This window comes from Danio rerio, chromosome 11, assembly GCF_052040795.2.
Source record: "Danio rerio strain M-AB ecotype USA chromosome 11, GRCz13ab, whole genome shotgun sequence".
NCBI lineage: Eukaryota > Metazoa > Chordata > Actinopteri > Cypriniformes > Danionidae > Danio > Danio rerio.
This window is the reverse complement of record NC_141031.1, coordinates 15,635,001-15,650,000: the sequence shown is the minus strand read 5'-3', so window position 1 is coordinate 15,650,000 and position 15,000 is coordinate 15,635,001. Positions and strand designations below refer to the sequence as shown.

Here is a 15,000-nt window from a genome sequence, read left to right as displayed (position 1 = left end):
ATCTATCTATCTATCTATCTATCTATCTATCTATCTCTAACTATCTAACTATCTAACTATCTATCTATCTATCTATCTATCTATCTATCTATCTATCTATCTATCTCTAACTATCTATCTCTAACTATCTATCTATCTATCTATCTATCTATCTATCTATCTATCTATCTATCTATCTATCTATCTATCTATCTATCTATCTATCTATCTATCTATCTATCTATCATGCTAACAACATGCTAATTCATGCTAGAATCATGCTAGTTACATGCTAATTCATGCTAGAATCATGCTAGTCACATGCTAATTCATGCTAGAATCATGCTAGTCACATGCTAATTCATGCTAGAATCATGCTAGTCACATGCTAATTCATGCTAGAATCATGCCAGTCACATGCTAATTCATACTAGAATCATGCTAACAACATGCTAATTCATGCTAGAATCATGCTAGTCACATGCTAATTCATGCTAAATCATGCTAACAACATGCTAATTCATGCTAGAATCATGCTAGTAACATGCTAATTCATGTTAGAATCATGCTAACAACATGCTAATTCGTGCTAAAATCATGCTAACAACATGCTAATTCGTGCTAAAATCATGCTAGTAGCATGCTAATTCATGTTAGAATCATGCTAACAACATGCTAATTCATGCTAGAATCATGCTAGTAACATGCTAATTCATGCTAGAATCATGCTAACAACATGCTAATTCATGCTAGAATCATGCTGGTAACATGCTAATTCATGCTAGAATCATGCTAGTCACATGCTAATTCATGCTAGAATCATGCAAGTCAAATGCTAATTCATGCTAGAATCGTGCTAACAACATGCTAATTCATGCTAGAATCATGCTAGTAACATGCTAATTCATGCTAGAATCATGCTAGTAACATACTAATTCATGCTAACAACATGATAATTCATGCTAGAATCATGCTAGTAACATGCTAATTCATGCTAGAATCATGCTAACAACATGCTAATTCATGCTAGAATCGTGCTAATTCATGCTAAAATCATGCTAGTAACATGCTAATTCATGTTAAAATCATGCTAGGTACATGCTAATTTATGCTAGAATCATGCTAGTAACATGCTAATTCATGCTAGAATCGTGCTAGTAACATGCTAATTCATACTAGAATCATGCTAGTAACATGCTAATTCATGCTAGAATCATGCTAACAACATGCTAATTCATGCTAGAATCATGCTAACAACATGCTAATTCATGCTAGAATCATGCTAACAACATGCTAATTCATGCTAGAATCATGCTAACATTATGCTAATTCATGCTAGAATCATGCTAACAACATCTATCTATCTATCTATCTATCTATCTATCTATCTATCTATCTATCTATCTATCTATCTATCTATCTATCTATCTATCTATCTATCTATATATCTTTTCATACTTTTTAAAACTGTTTAAATAAACTATTACCGTCAGGCTTTCACAAGCCAGCCTCAAAGTTTGTTCTCAAACTTTAAGAATCTAGTTATTAGGCTGGCTTGTGTAGCAAGCCAGACTACTGTTATCCTATTAAACTTATTATTAATTAGGCTGGCTTGTGTAGCAAGCCAGACTACTGTTATCCTATTAAACTTATTATTATTTTTCTATATTATTCTTCTTCTGAGACTAAAAATTAAACTCTATCTCCTCCTAGGCCATTCAAGCTATGACCATCAAACTTGGGTCAGACCTCCGAACTATTCTGACTCGAGTTGCTATATCCTTTCCGACTGATCCGACTTTCGGTTTCCCGAAAAACGTCCCGGGACCGTCGGAAAAATCCCATAGACGTAACATTGGATCAAACTTTGTGACCTCATAACTCCGCATCAGAATGTCACACAGACTTCTAACTGGGCTCATTTAACTCAGACTATCAAACTGCCAATGACTGATCACCTTTAAACTTTCTGGCCACGCCCTAGCAACCACTTTTGGACCCTAGAAACCGTCCCATAGACTTCCATTGCAAAAGACTCTCATTGACTTTACATGGGATCAAACTTTGTGAGCTCATAACTCTGCATCAGACTGTCCTACAGACTAATGGCTAGGCTCATTTAACTCAGTCTAGCCAGCAGCCAATCACCGATGGCCTTTTAACTTTCTAGCCACACCCTAACAACCAGATACTGCACCCTAGCAACTGTCCCATAGACTGCCATTAAAGAGGTTCAGACTGATATTGTCATGCTGCAGTGTGATAGAGACATGGGGGTTGTGTTTAACTGTTCATACTGGCAAGAAGCTTTGATACATCATCAGTCTAAGCTGTCAATCAACTCCATAGCAACAAAACAGACTAACCTAGCAACGATATGGCACCAGCTATATCTCAGCATCAGAACATCGTAGAGAGGCGGGGGTTGGCTTGTTTGACTCATGCTCTTACACCATCTATCTATCTATCTATCTATCTATCTATCTATCTATCTATCTATCTATCTATCTGTCTGTCTGTCTGTCTGTCTGTCTGTCTGTCTGTCTGTCTGTCTGTCTGTCTGTCTGTCTGTCTGTCTGTCTGTCTCTATCTATCTATCTATCTATCTATCTATCTATCTATCTATCTATCTATCTATCTATCTATCTATCTATCTTTATCTATCTTTATCTATCTACCTCTACCTATCTATCTATCTATCTATCTATCTATCTATCTATCTATCTATCTATCTTTATCTATCTTTATCTATCTATCTATCTATCTATCTATCTATCTATCTATCTATCTATCTATCTATCTATCTATCTATCTATCTATCTATCTATCTATCTATCTTTATCTACCTCTACCTATCTATCTATCTATCTATCTATCTATCTATCTATCTATCTATCTATCTATCTATCTATCTATCTATCTATCTATCTATCTATCTATCTATCTATCTATCTATCTTTATCTACCTCTACCTATCTATCTATCTATCTATCTATCTATCTATCTATCTATCTATCTATCTATCTATCTATCTATCTATCTATCTATCTATCTATCTATCTATCTATCTATCTATCTACCTCTACCTATCTATCTATCTACCTTTATCTATCTACCTCTACCTATCTATCTATCTATCTATCTATCTATCTATCTATCTATCTATCTATCTATCTATCTATCTATCTATCTATCTATCTATCTATCTATCCATCATGCTAACAACATGCTAATTCATGCTAGAATCATGCTAGTCACATGCTAATTCATGCTAGAATCATCCTAACAACATGCTAATTCATGCTAGAATCATGCTAATTTATGCTAAAATCATGCTAGTAACATGCTAATCCATGCTAGAATCATGCTAATTCATGCTAGATTCATGCTAGTAACATTCCAATTCATGCTAGAATCATGCTAGTATCATGCTAATTCATGCTAGCATCGTGCTAACAACATGCTAATTCATGCTAGAAACATGCTAGTAACATGCTAATTCATGCTAGAATCATGCTAGTAACATGCTAATTCATGCTAGAATCATGCTAGTAACATGCTAATTCATGTTAGAATCATGCTAACAACATGCTAATTCATGCTAGAATCATGCTAGTAACATGCTGATTCATGCTAGAAGCATGCTAACAACATGCTAATTTATGCTAGAATCATGCTAGTAGCATGCTAATTCATGCTAGAAACATGCTAGTAACATGCTAATTCATGCTAGAATCATGCTAGTAACATGCTAATTCATGCTAGAATCATGCTAGTAACATGCTAATTCATGTTAGAATCATGCTAACAACATGCTAATTCATGCTAGAATCATGCTAGTAACATGCTGATTCATGCTAGAAGCATGCTAACAACATGCTAATTTATGCTAGAATCATGCTAGTAGCATGCTAATTCATGCTAGAATCTTGCTAGTAACATGCTAAATCATGCTAGAATCATGCTAACAACATGCTAATTCATGCTAGAATCATGCTAGTAACATGCTAATTCATGCTAGAATCATGCTAACAACATGCTAATTCATGCTAGAATCATGCTAATAACATGCTAATTCATCCTAGAATCATGCTAGTGAAATGCTAAATCATGCTAGAATCATGCTAACAACATGCTAATTCATGCTAGAATCATGCTAGTAACATGCTAATTCATGTTAGAATCATGCTAACAACATGCTAATTCATGCTAGAATCATGCTAGTAACATGCTGATTCATGCTAGAAGCATGCTAACAACATGCTAATTTATGCTAGAATCATGCTAGTAGCATGCTAATTCATGCTAGAATCTTGCTAGTAACATGCTAAATCATGCTAGAATCATGCTAACAACATGCTAATTCATGCTAGAATCATGCTAACAACATGCTAATTCATGCTAGAATTGTGCTAATTCATGCTAAAATCATGCTAGTAACATGCTAATTCATGCTAGAATCATGCTAGTAACATGCTAATTCATGCTAGAATCGTGCTAACAACATGCTAATTCATGTTAAAATCATGCTAACAACATGCTAATTATTGCTAAAATCATGCTAGTAACATGCTAATTCATGCTAAAATCATGCTAACAACATGCTAATTCATGGTAAAATCATGCTAGTAACATGCTAATTCATGCTAGAATCATGCTAACAACATGCTATTTCACGTTAAAATCATGGTAATAACATGCTAATCTATCTATCTATCTATCTATATATCTATATATCTATCTATCTATCTATCTATCTATCTATCTATCTATCTATCTATCTATCTTTTCATACTTTTTAAAACTGTTTAAACTAAATAAACTATTACCGTCAGGCTTTCACAAGCCAGCCTCAAAGTTTGTTCTCAAACTTTAAGAATCTAGTTAATTTTATTATTCTTCTTCTGAGACTAAAAATTAAACTCTATCTCGTCCTAGGCCTTTCAAGCTATGACCATCAAACTCGGGTCAGACCTCCGAACTATTCTGACTCGAGTTGCTATATCTTTTCCGACTGATCCGACTTTCGGTTTTCCGAAAAACGTCCCGGGACCGTCGGAAAAATCCCATAGACGTAACATTGGATCAAACTTTGTGACCTCATAACTCCGCATCAGAATGTCACACAGACTTCTAACTGGGCTCATTTAACTCAGACTATCAAACTGCCAATGACTGACCACCTTTAAACTTTCTGGCCACGCCCTAGCAACCACTTTTGGACCCTAGAAACCGTCCCATAGACTTCCATTGCAAAATACTCTCATTGACTTTACATGGGATCAAACTTTGTGAGCTCATAACTCTGCATCAGACTGTCCTACAGACTAATGGCTGAGCTCATTTAACTCAGTCTAGCCAGCAGCCAATCACTGATGGCCTTTTAACTTTCTAGCCACACCCTAACAACCAGATACTGCACCCTAGCAACTGTCCCATAGACTGCCATTAAAGAGGTTCAGACTGATAATGTCATGCTGCAATTGTGATAGAGACATGGGGATTGTTTTTAACTGTTCATACTGGCAAGAAGCTTGTATACATCATCAGTCTAAGCTGTCAATCAACTCCATAGCAACAAAACAGACTAACCTAGCAACGATATGACACCAGCTATATCTCAGCATCAGAACATCGTAGAGAGGCGGGGGTTGGCTTGTTTGACTCATGCTCGCACACTATCTATCTATCTATCTATCTATCTATCTATCTATCTATCTATCTATCTATCTATCTACATCTTTCTATCTATCTATCTATCTATCTATCTATCTACATCTATCTACATCTATCTATCTATCTGTCTATCTGTCTGTCTGTCTGTCTGTCTGTCTCTATCTATCTATCTATCTATCTATCTATCTATCTATCTATCTATCTATCTACCTCTATCTATCTATCTATCTATCTATCTATCTATCTATCTATCTGTCTGTCTGTCTGTCTGTCTGTCTGTCTCTATCTATCTATCTATCTATCTATCTATCTATCTATCTATCTATCTATCTATCTATCTATCTATCTATCTATCTATCTATCATGCTAACAATATGCTAATTCATGCTAGAAACATGCTAGTTACATGCTGATTCATGCTAGAATCATGCTAGTCACATGCTAATTCATGCTAGAATCATGCTAGTCACATGCTAATTTATACTAGAATCATGCTAACAACATGCTAATTCAGGCTAGAATCATGCTAGTCACATGCTAATTCATGCTAGAATCATGCTAGTCACATGCTAATTTATACTAGAATCATGCTAACAACATGCTAATTCATGCTAGAATCATGCTATTCACATGCTAATTCATGCTAGAATCATGCTAGTAACATGCTAATTGATGTTAGAATCATGCTAACAACATGCTAATTCATGCTAGAATCATGCTAGTAACATGCTAATTCATGCTAGAATCATGCTAACAACATGCTAATTCATGCTAGAATCATGCTAGTAACATGCTAATTTGTGCTAGAATCATGCTAGTAACATGCTAATTTATGCTAGAATCATGCTAGTAGCATGCTAATTCATGCTAGAATCATGCTAAAAACATGCTAATTTATGCTAGAATCATGCTAGTAACATGCTAATTCATGCTAAAATCATGCTAGTCACATGCTAATTCATGCTAGAATCATGCTAGTCACATGCTATTTATACTAGAATCATGCTAACAACATGCTAATTCAGGCTAGAATCATGCTAGTCACATGCTAATTCATGCTAGAATCATGCTAGTCACATGCTAATTCATGCTAGAATCATGCTAACAACATGCTAATTCATGCTAGAATCATGCTATTCACATGCTAATTCATGCTAGAATCATGCTAACAACATGCTAATTCATGATAGAATCGTGCTAGTAACATGCTAATTCATGCTAGAATCATGCTAGTAACATGCTAATTCATGCTAGAATCGTGCTAACACCATGCTAATTTATGCTAGAATCATGCTAGTTACATGCTAATTCATGCTAGAATCATGCTAGTAACATGCTAATTCATGCTAGAATCATGCTAGTAACATGCTAAATCATGCTAGAATCATGCTAACAACATGCTAATTCATGCTAGAATCATGCTAATTAATGCTAAAATTATGCTTGTAACATGCTAATTCATGCTAGAATCATGCTAGTAACATGCTAATTCATGCTAGAATCATGCTAGTAACATACTAATTCATGCTAGAATCGTGCTAACAACATGCTATATCATGCTAGAATCATGCTAGTAACATGCTAATTCATGCTAGAATCGTGCTAGTCACATGCTAATTCATGCTAGAATCGTGCTAACAACATGCTAATTCATGCTAGAATCGTGCTAACAACATGCTAATTCATGCTAGAAACGTGCTAGTAACATGCTAATTCATGCTAGAATCATGCTAGTAACATGCCAATTCATGCTAGAATCATGCTAACAACATGCTAATTCATGCTAAAATCATGCTAACAACATTCTAATTCATGCTAAAATCATGCTAGTAACATGCTAATTCATGCTAGAATTATGCTAGCAACATGCTAATTTATGCTAGAATCATGCTAACAACATGCTAATTCATGCTAAAAACATGCTAACAACATGGTAATTCACGCTAGAATCATGCTAACAACATGCTAATTCACGTTAGAATCATGCTAATACCATGGTAATCTATCTATCTATCTATCTATCTATCTATCTATCTATCTATCTATCTATCTATCTATCTATCTTTTCATACTTTTAAAAACTGTTTAAACTAAATTAACTATTACCGTCAGGCTTTCACAAGCCAGCCTCAAAGTTTGTTCTCAAACTTTAAGAATCTAGTTTTATTATTCTTCTTCTGAGACTAAAAATTAAACTCTATCTCGTCCTAGGCATTTCAAGCTATGACCATCAAACTCGGGTCAGACCTCCGAACTATTCTGACTCGAGTTGCTATATCTTTTCCGACTGATCCGACTTTCGGTTTTCCGAAAAACGTCCCGGGACCGTCGGAAAAATCCCATAGACGTAACATTGGATCAAACTTTGTGACCTCATAACTCCGCATCAGAATGTCACACAGACTTCTAACTGGGCTCATTTAACTCAGACTATCAAACTGCCAATGACTGACCACCTTTAAACTTTCTGGCCACGCCCTAGCAACCACTTTTGGACCCTAGAAACCGTCCCATAGACTTCCATTGCAAAATACTCTCATTGACTTTACATGGGATCAAACTTTGTGAGCTCATAACTCTGCATCAGACTGTCCTACAGACTAATGGCTGAGCTCATTTAACTCAGTCTAGCCAGCAGCCAATCACTGATGGCCTTTTAACTTTCTAGCCACACCCTAACAACCAGATACTGCACCCTAGCAACTGTCCCATAGACTGCCATTAAATAGGTTCAGACTGATATTGTCATGCTGCATTGTGATAGAGACATAGGGGTTGTTTTTAACTGTTCATACTGGCAAGAAGCTTGTATACATCATCAGTCTAAGCTGTCAATCAACTCCATAGCAACAAAACAGACTAACCTAGCAACGATATGACACCAGCTATATCTCAGCATCAGAACATCGTAGAGAGGCGGGGGTTGGCTTGTTTGACTCATGCTCGCACACTATCTACCTATCTATCTATCTATCTATCTATCTATCTATCTATCTATCTATCTATCTATCTATCTATCTATCTATCTATCTATCTACATCTATCTATCTATCTATCTGTCTATCTGTCTGTCTGTCTGTCTGTCTGTCTCTATCTATCTATCTATCTATCTATCTATCTATCTATCTATCTATCTATCTATCTATCTATCTATCTATCTATCTATCTACCTCTATCTATCTATCTATCTATCTATCTATCTATCTGTCTGTCTGTCTGTCTGTCTGTCTGTCTGTCTGTCTGTCTGTCTCTATCTATCTATCTATCTATCTATCTGTCTGTCTGTCTGTCTGTCTGTCTGTCTGTCTGTCTGTCTGTCTGTCTGTCTGTCTGTCTGTCTGTCTGTCTGTCTGTCTGTCTCTATCTATCTATCTATCTATCTATCTATCTATCTATCTATCTATCTATCTATCTATCTATCTATCTATCTATCTATCTATCTATCTATCTATCTATCATGCTAACAATATGCTAATTCATGCTAGAAACATGCTAGTTACATGCTAATTCATGCTAGAATCATGCTAGTCACATGCTAATTCATGCTAGAATCATGCTAGTCACATGCTAATTTATACTAGAATCATGCTAACAACATGCTAATTCAGGCTAGAATCATGCTAGTCACATGCTAATTCATGCTAGAATCATGCTAGTCACATGCTAATTTATACTAGAATCATGCTAACAACATGCTAATTCATGCTAGAATCATGCTATTCACATGCTAATTCATGCTAGAATCATGCTAGTAACATGCTAATTGATGTTAGAATCATGCTAACAACATGCTAATTCATGCTAGAATCATGCTAGTAACATGCTAATTCATGCTAGAATCATGATAACAACATGCTAATTCATGCTAAAATCATGCTAGTAACATGCTAATTCATGCTAGAATCATGCTAACAACATGCTAATTCATGCTAGAATCATGCTAGTAACATGCTAATTTGTGCTAGAATCATGCTAGTAACATGCTAATTTATGCTAGAATCATGCTAGTAGCATGCTAATTCATGCTAGAATCATGCTAAAAACATGCTAATTTATGCTAGAATCATGCTAGTAACATGCTAATTCATGCTAAAATCATGCTAGTCACATGCTAATTCATGCTAGAATCATGCTAGTCACATGCTATTTATACTAGAATCATGCTAACAACATGCTAATTCAGGCTAGAATCATGCTAGTCACATGCTAATTCATGCTAGAATCATGCTAGTCACATGCTAATTCATGCTAGAATCATGCTAACAACATGCTAATTCATGCTAGAATCATGCTAACAACATGCTAATTCATGATAGAATCGTGCTAGTAACATGCTAATTCATGCTAGAATCATGCTAGTAACATGCTAATTCATGCTAGAATCGTGCTAACACCATGCTAATTTATGCTAGAATCATGCTAGTAACATGCTAATTCATGCTAGAATCATGCTAGTAACATGCTAAATCATGCTAGAATCATGCTAACAACATGCTAATTCATGCTAGAATCATGCTAATTAATGCTAAAATTATGCTTGTAACATGCTAATTCATGCTAGAATCATGCTAGTAACATGCTAATTCATGCTAGAATCATGCTAGTAACATACTAATTCATGCTAGAATCGTGCTAACAACATGCTATATCATGCTAGAATCATGCTAGTAACATGCTAATTCATGCTAGAATCGTGCTAGTCACATGCTAATTCATGCTAGAATCGTGCTAACAACATGCTAATTCATGCTAGAATCGTGCTAACAACATGCTAATTCATGCTAGAAACGTGCTAGTAACATGCTAATTCATGCTAGAATCATGCTAGTAACATGCCAATTCATGCTAGAATCATGCTAACAACATGCTAATTCATGCTAAAATCATGCTAACAACATTCTAATTCATGCTAAAATCATGCTAGTAACATGCTAATTCATGCTAGAATTATGCTAGCAACATGCTAATTTATGCTAGAATCATGCTAACAACATGCTAATTCATGCTAAAAACATGCTAACAACATGGTAATTCACGCTAGAATCATGCTAACAACATGCTAATTCACGTTAGAATCATGCTAATACCATGGTAATCTATCTATCTATCTATCTATCTATCTATCTATCTATCTATCTATCTATCTATCTATCTATCTATCTTTTCATACTTTTAAAAACTGTTTAAACTAAATTAACTATTACCGTCAGGCTTTCACAAGCCAGCCTCAAAGTTTGTTCTCAAACTTTAAGAATCTAGTTATTCTATATTATTATTCTTCTTCTGAGACTAAAAATTAAACTCTATCTCGTCCTAGGCCTTTCAAGCTATGACCATCAAACTTGGGTCAGACCTCCGAACTATTCTGACTCGAGTTGCTATATCTTTTCCGACTGATCCGACTTTCGGTTTTCCGAAAAACGTCCCGGGACCGTCGGAAAAATCCCATAGACGTAACATTGGATCAAACTTTGCGACCTCATAACTCAGCGTCAGAATGTCACACAGACTTCTAACTAGGCTCATTTAACTCAGACCATCAATCTGCCAATGACTGATCACCTTTAAACTTTCTGGCCACGCCCTAGCAACCACTTTTGGACCCTAGAAACCGTCCCATAGACTTCCATTGCAAAAGACTCTCATTGACTTTACATTGGATCAAACTTTGTGAGCTCATAACTCTGCATCAAACTGTCCTACAGACTAATGGCTGAGCTCATTTAACTCAGTCTAGCCAGCAGCCAATCACCGATGGCCTTTTAACTTTCTAGCCACACTCTAACAACCAGATACTGCACCCTAGCAACTGTCCCATAGACTGCCATTAAAGAGGTTCAGACTGATATTGTCATGCTGCAGTGTGATAGAGACATGGGGGTTGTTTTTAACTGTTCATACTGGCAAGAAGCTTTGATACATCATCAGTCTAAGCTGTCAATCAACTCCATAGCAACAAAACAGACTAACCTAGCAACGATATGACACCAGCTATATCTCAGCATCAGAACATCGTAGAGAGGCGGGGGTTGGCTTGTTTGACTCATGCTCATACACCATCTATCTATCTATCTATCTATCTATCTATCTATCTATCTATCTATCTATCTATCTATCTATCTATCTATCTATCATGCTAACAATATGCTAATTCATGCTAGAAACATGCTAGTTACATGCTAATTTATACTAGAATCATGCTAGTAACATGCTAATTCATGCTAGAATCATGCTAACAACATGCTAATTCATGCTAGAATCATGCTAGTAACATGCTAATTCATGCTAGAATCATGCTAACAACATGCTAATTCATGCTAGAATCATGCTAGTAACATGCTAATTCATGCTATAATCATGCTAACAACATGCTAATTCATGCTAGAATCATGCTAGTAACATGCTAATTCATGCTAGCATCGTGCTAACAACATGCTAATTCATGCTAGAATCATGCTAGTAACATGCAAATTCATGCTAGAATCATGCTAACAACATGCTAATTCATGCTAGAATCATGCTAGTAACATGCTAATTCATGCTATAATCATGCTAACAACATGCTAATTCATGCTAGAATCATGCTAGTAACATGCTAATTCATGCTAGAATCATGCTAACAACATGCTAATTCATGCTAGAATCATGCTAACAACATGCTAATTCATGCTAGAATCATGCTAGTGAAATGCTAATTCATGCTAGAATCATGCTAACAACATGCTAATTCATGCTAGAATCATGCTAGTAACATGCTAATTCATGTTAGAATCATGCTAACAACATGCTAATTCATGCTAGAATCATGCTAGTAACATGCTAATTCATGCTAGAAGCATGCTAACAACATGCTAATTTATGCTAGAATCATGCTAGTTGCATTTTAATTCATGCTAGAATCTTGCTAGTAACATGCTAAATCATGCTAGAATCATGCTAACAACATGTTAATTCATGCTAGAATCATGCTAACAACATGCTAATTCATGCTAGAATTGTGCTAATTCATGCTAAAATCATGCTAGTAACATGCTAATTCATGCTAGAATCATGCTAGTAACATGCTAATTCATGCTAGAATCGTGCTAACAACATGCTAATTCATGTTAAAATCATGCTAACAACATGCTAATTATTGCTAAAATCATGCTAGTAACATGCTAATTCATGCTGAAATCATGCTAACAACATGCTAATTCATGCTAAAATCATGCTAGTAACATGCTAATTCATGCTAGAATCATGCTAACAACATGCTATTTCACGTTAAAATCATGCTAATAACATGCTAATCTATCTATCTATCTATCTATCTATCTATCTATCTATCTATCTATCTATCTATCTATCTATCTATCTATCTATCTATCTTTTCATACTTTTTAAAACTGTTTAAACTAAATAAACTATTACCGTCAGGCTTTCACAAGCCAGCCTCAAAGTTTGTTCTCAAACTTTAAGAATCTAGTTATTCTTCTTCTGAGACTAAAAATTAAACTCTATCTCGTCCTAGGCCTTTCAAGCTATGAACATCAAACTCGGGTCAGACCTCCGAACTATTCTGACTCGAGTTGCTATATCTTTTCCGACTAATCCGACTTTCGGTTTTCCGAAAAACGTCCCGGGACCGTCGAAAAAATCCCATAGACGTAACATTGGATCAAACTTTGTGACCTCATAACTCCGCATCAGAATGTCACACAGACTTCTAACTGGGCTCATTTAACTCAGACTATCAAACTGCCAGTGACTGATCACCTTTAAACTTTCTGGCCACGCCCTAGCAACCACTTTTGGACCCTAGAAACCGTCCCATAGACTTCCATTGCAAAATACTCTCATTGACTTTACATGGGATCAAACTTTGTGAACCCATAACTCTGCATCAGACTGTCCTACAGACTAATGATTGAGCTCATTTAACTCAGTCTAGCCAGCAGCCAATCACTGATGGCCTTTTAACTTTCTAGCCACACCCTAACAACCAGATACTGCACCCTAGCAACTGTCCCATAGACTGCCATTAAAGAGGTTCAGACTGATATTGTCATGCTGCAGTGTGATAGAGACATGGGGGTTGTTTTTAACTGTTCATACTGGCAAGAAGCTTTGATACATCATCAGTCTAAGCTGTCAATCAACTCCATAGCAACAAAACAGACTAACCTAGCAACGATATAATAGCAGCTATATCTCAGCATCAGAACATCGTAGAGAGGCGGGGGTTGGCTTGTTTGAATCAGGCTCGCACACCATCTATCTATCTATCTATCTATCTACCTCTACCTATCTATCTATCTATCTATCTATCTATCTATCTATCTATCTATCTATCTATCTATCTATCTATCTAACTATCTATCTATCTATCTATCTATCTATATCTATCTATCTATATCTATCTATCTATCTATCTATCTATCTATCTATCTATCTATCTATCTATCTATCTATCTATCTACCTCTATCTATCTATCTATCTATCTATCTATCTATCTATCTATCTATCTACCTCTATCTATCTATCTATCTATCTATCTATCTATCTATCTATCTATCTATCTATCTATCTATCTATCTATCTATCTATCTATCTATCTATTTATCTATCTCTAACTATCTATCTATCTATCTATCTATCTATCTATCTATCTATCTATCTATCTATCTATCTATCTATCTATCTATCTATCTATCTATCTATCTACCTCTATCTATCTATCCATCATGCTAACAACATGCTAATTCATGCTAGAATCATGCTAGTTACATGCTAATTCATGCTAGAATCATGCTAGTCACATGCTAATTCATGCTAGAATCATGCCAGTCACATGCTAATTCATACTAGAATCATGCTAACAACATGCTAATTCATGCTAGAATCATGCTAGTCACATGCTAATTCATGCTAGAATCATGCTAACAACATGCTAATTCATGTTAGAATCATGCTAGTAGCATGCTAATTCATGTTAGAATCATGCTAACAACATGCTAATTCATGCTAGAATCATGCTAGTAACATGCTAATTCATGCTAGAATCATGCTAACAACATGCTAATTCATGCTAGAATCATGCTAGTCACACGCTAATTCATGCTAGAATCATGCTAGTCAAATGCTAATTCATGCTAGAATCGTGCTAACAACATGCTAATTTATGCTAGAATCATGTCAGTAACATGCTAATTCATGCTAGAATCATGCTAGTAACATACTAATTCATGCTAGAATCATGCTAACAACATGATAATTCATGCTAGAATCATGCTAGTAACATGCTAATTCATGCTAGAATCATGCTAACAACCTGCTAATTCATGCTAGAATCGTGCTAATTC

The 15,000-nt window shown here is 35.5% G+C and overlaps 1 long non-coding RNA gene across 1 annotated transcript; it reads right to left on the bottom strand.

Moving 5' to 3' along the window:
* Nucleotides 1-1,658: 1,658 nt before the first annotated feature.
* LOC147841717 (uncharacterized) lies at nucleotides 1,659-11,788 on the bottom strand. The gene is made up of 6 exons (XR_015944891.1): nucleotides 10,743-11,788; nucleotides 4,613-4,708; nucleotides 3,881-4,551; nucleotides 3,102-3,261; nucleotides 2,832-3,047; nucleotides 1,659-2,439 (listed from the first exon to the last, which is right to left on the bottom strand). It is a non-coding gene; the product is annotated as an uncharacterized LOC147841717 (long non-coding RNA).
* Nucleotides 11,789-15,000: the final 3,212 nt, after the last annotated feature.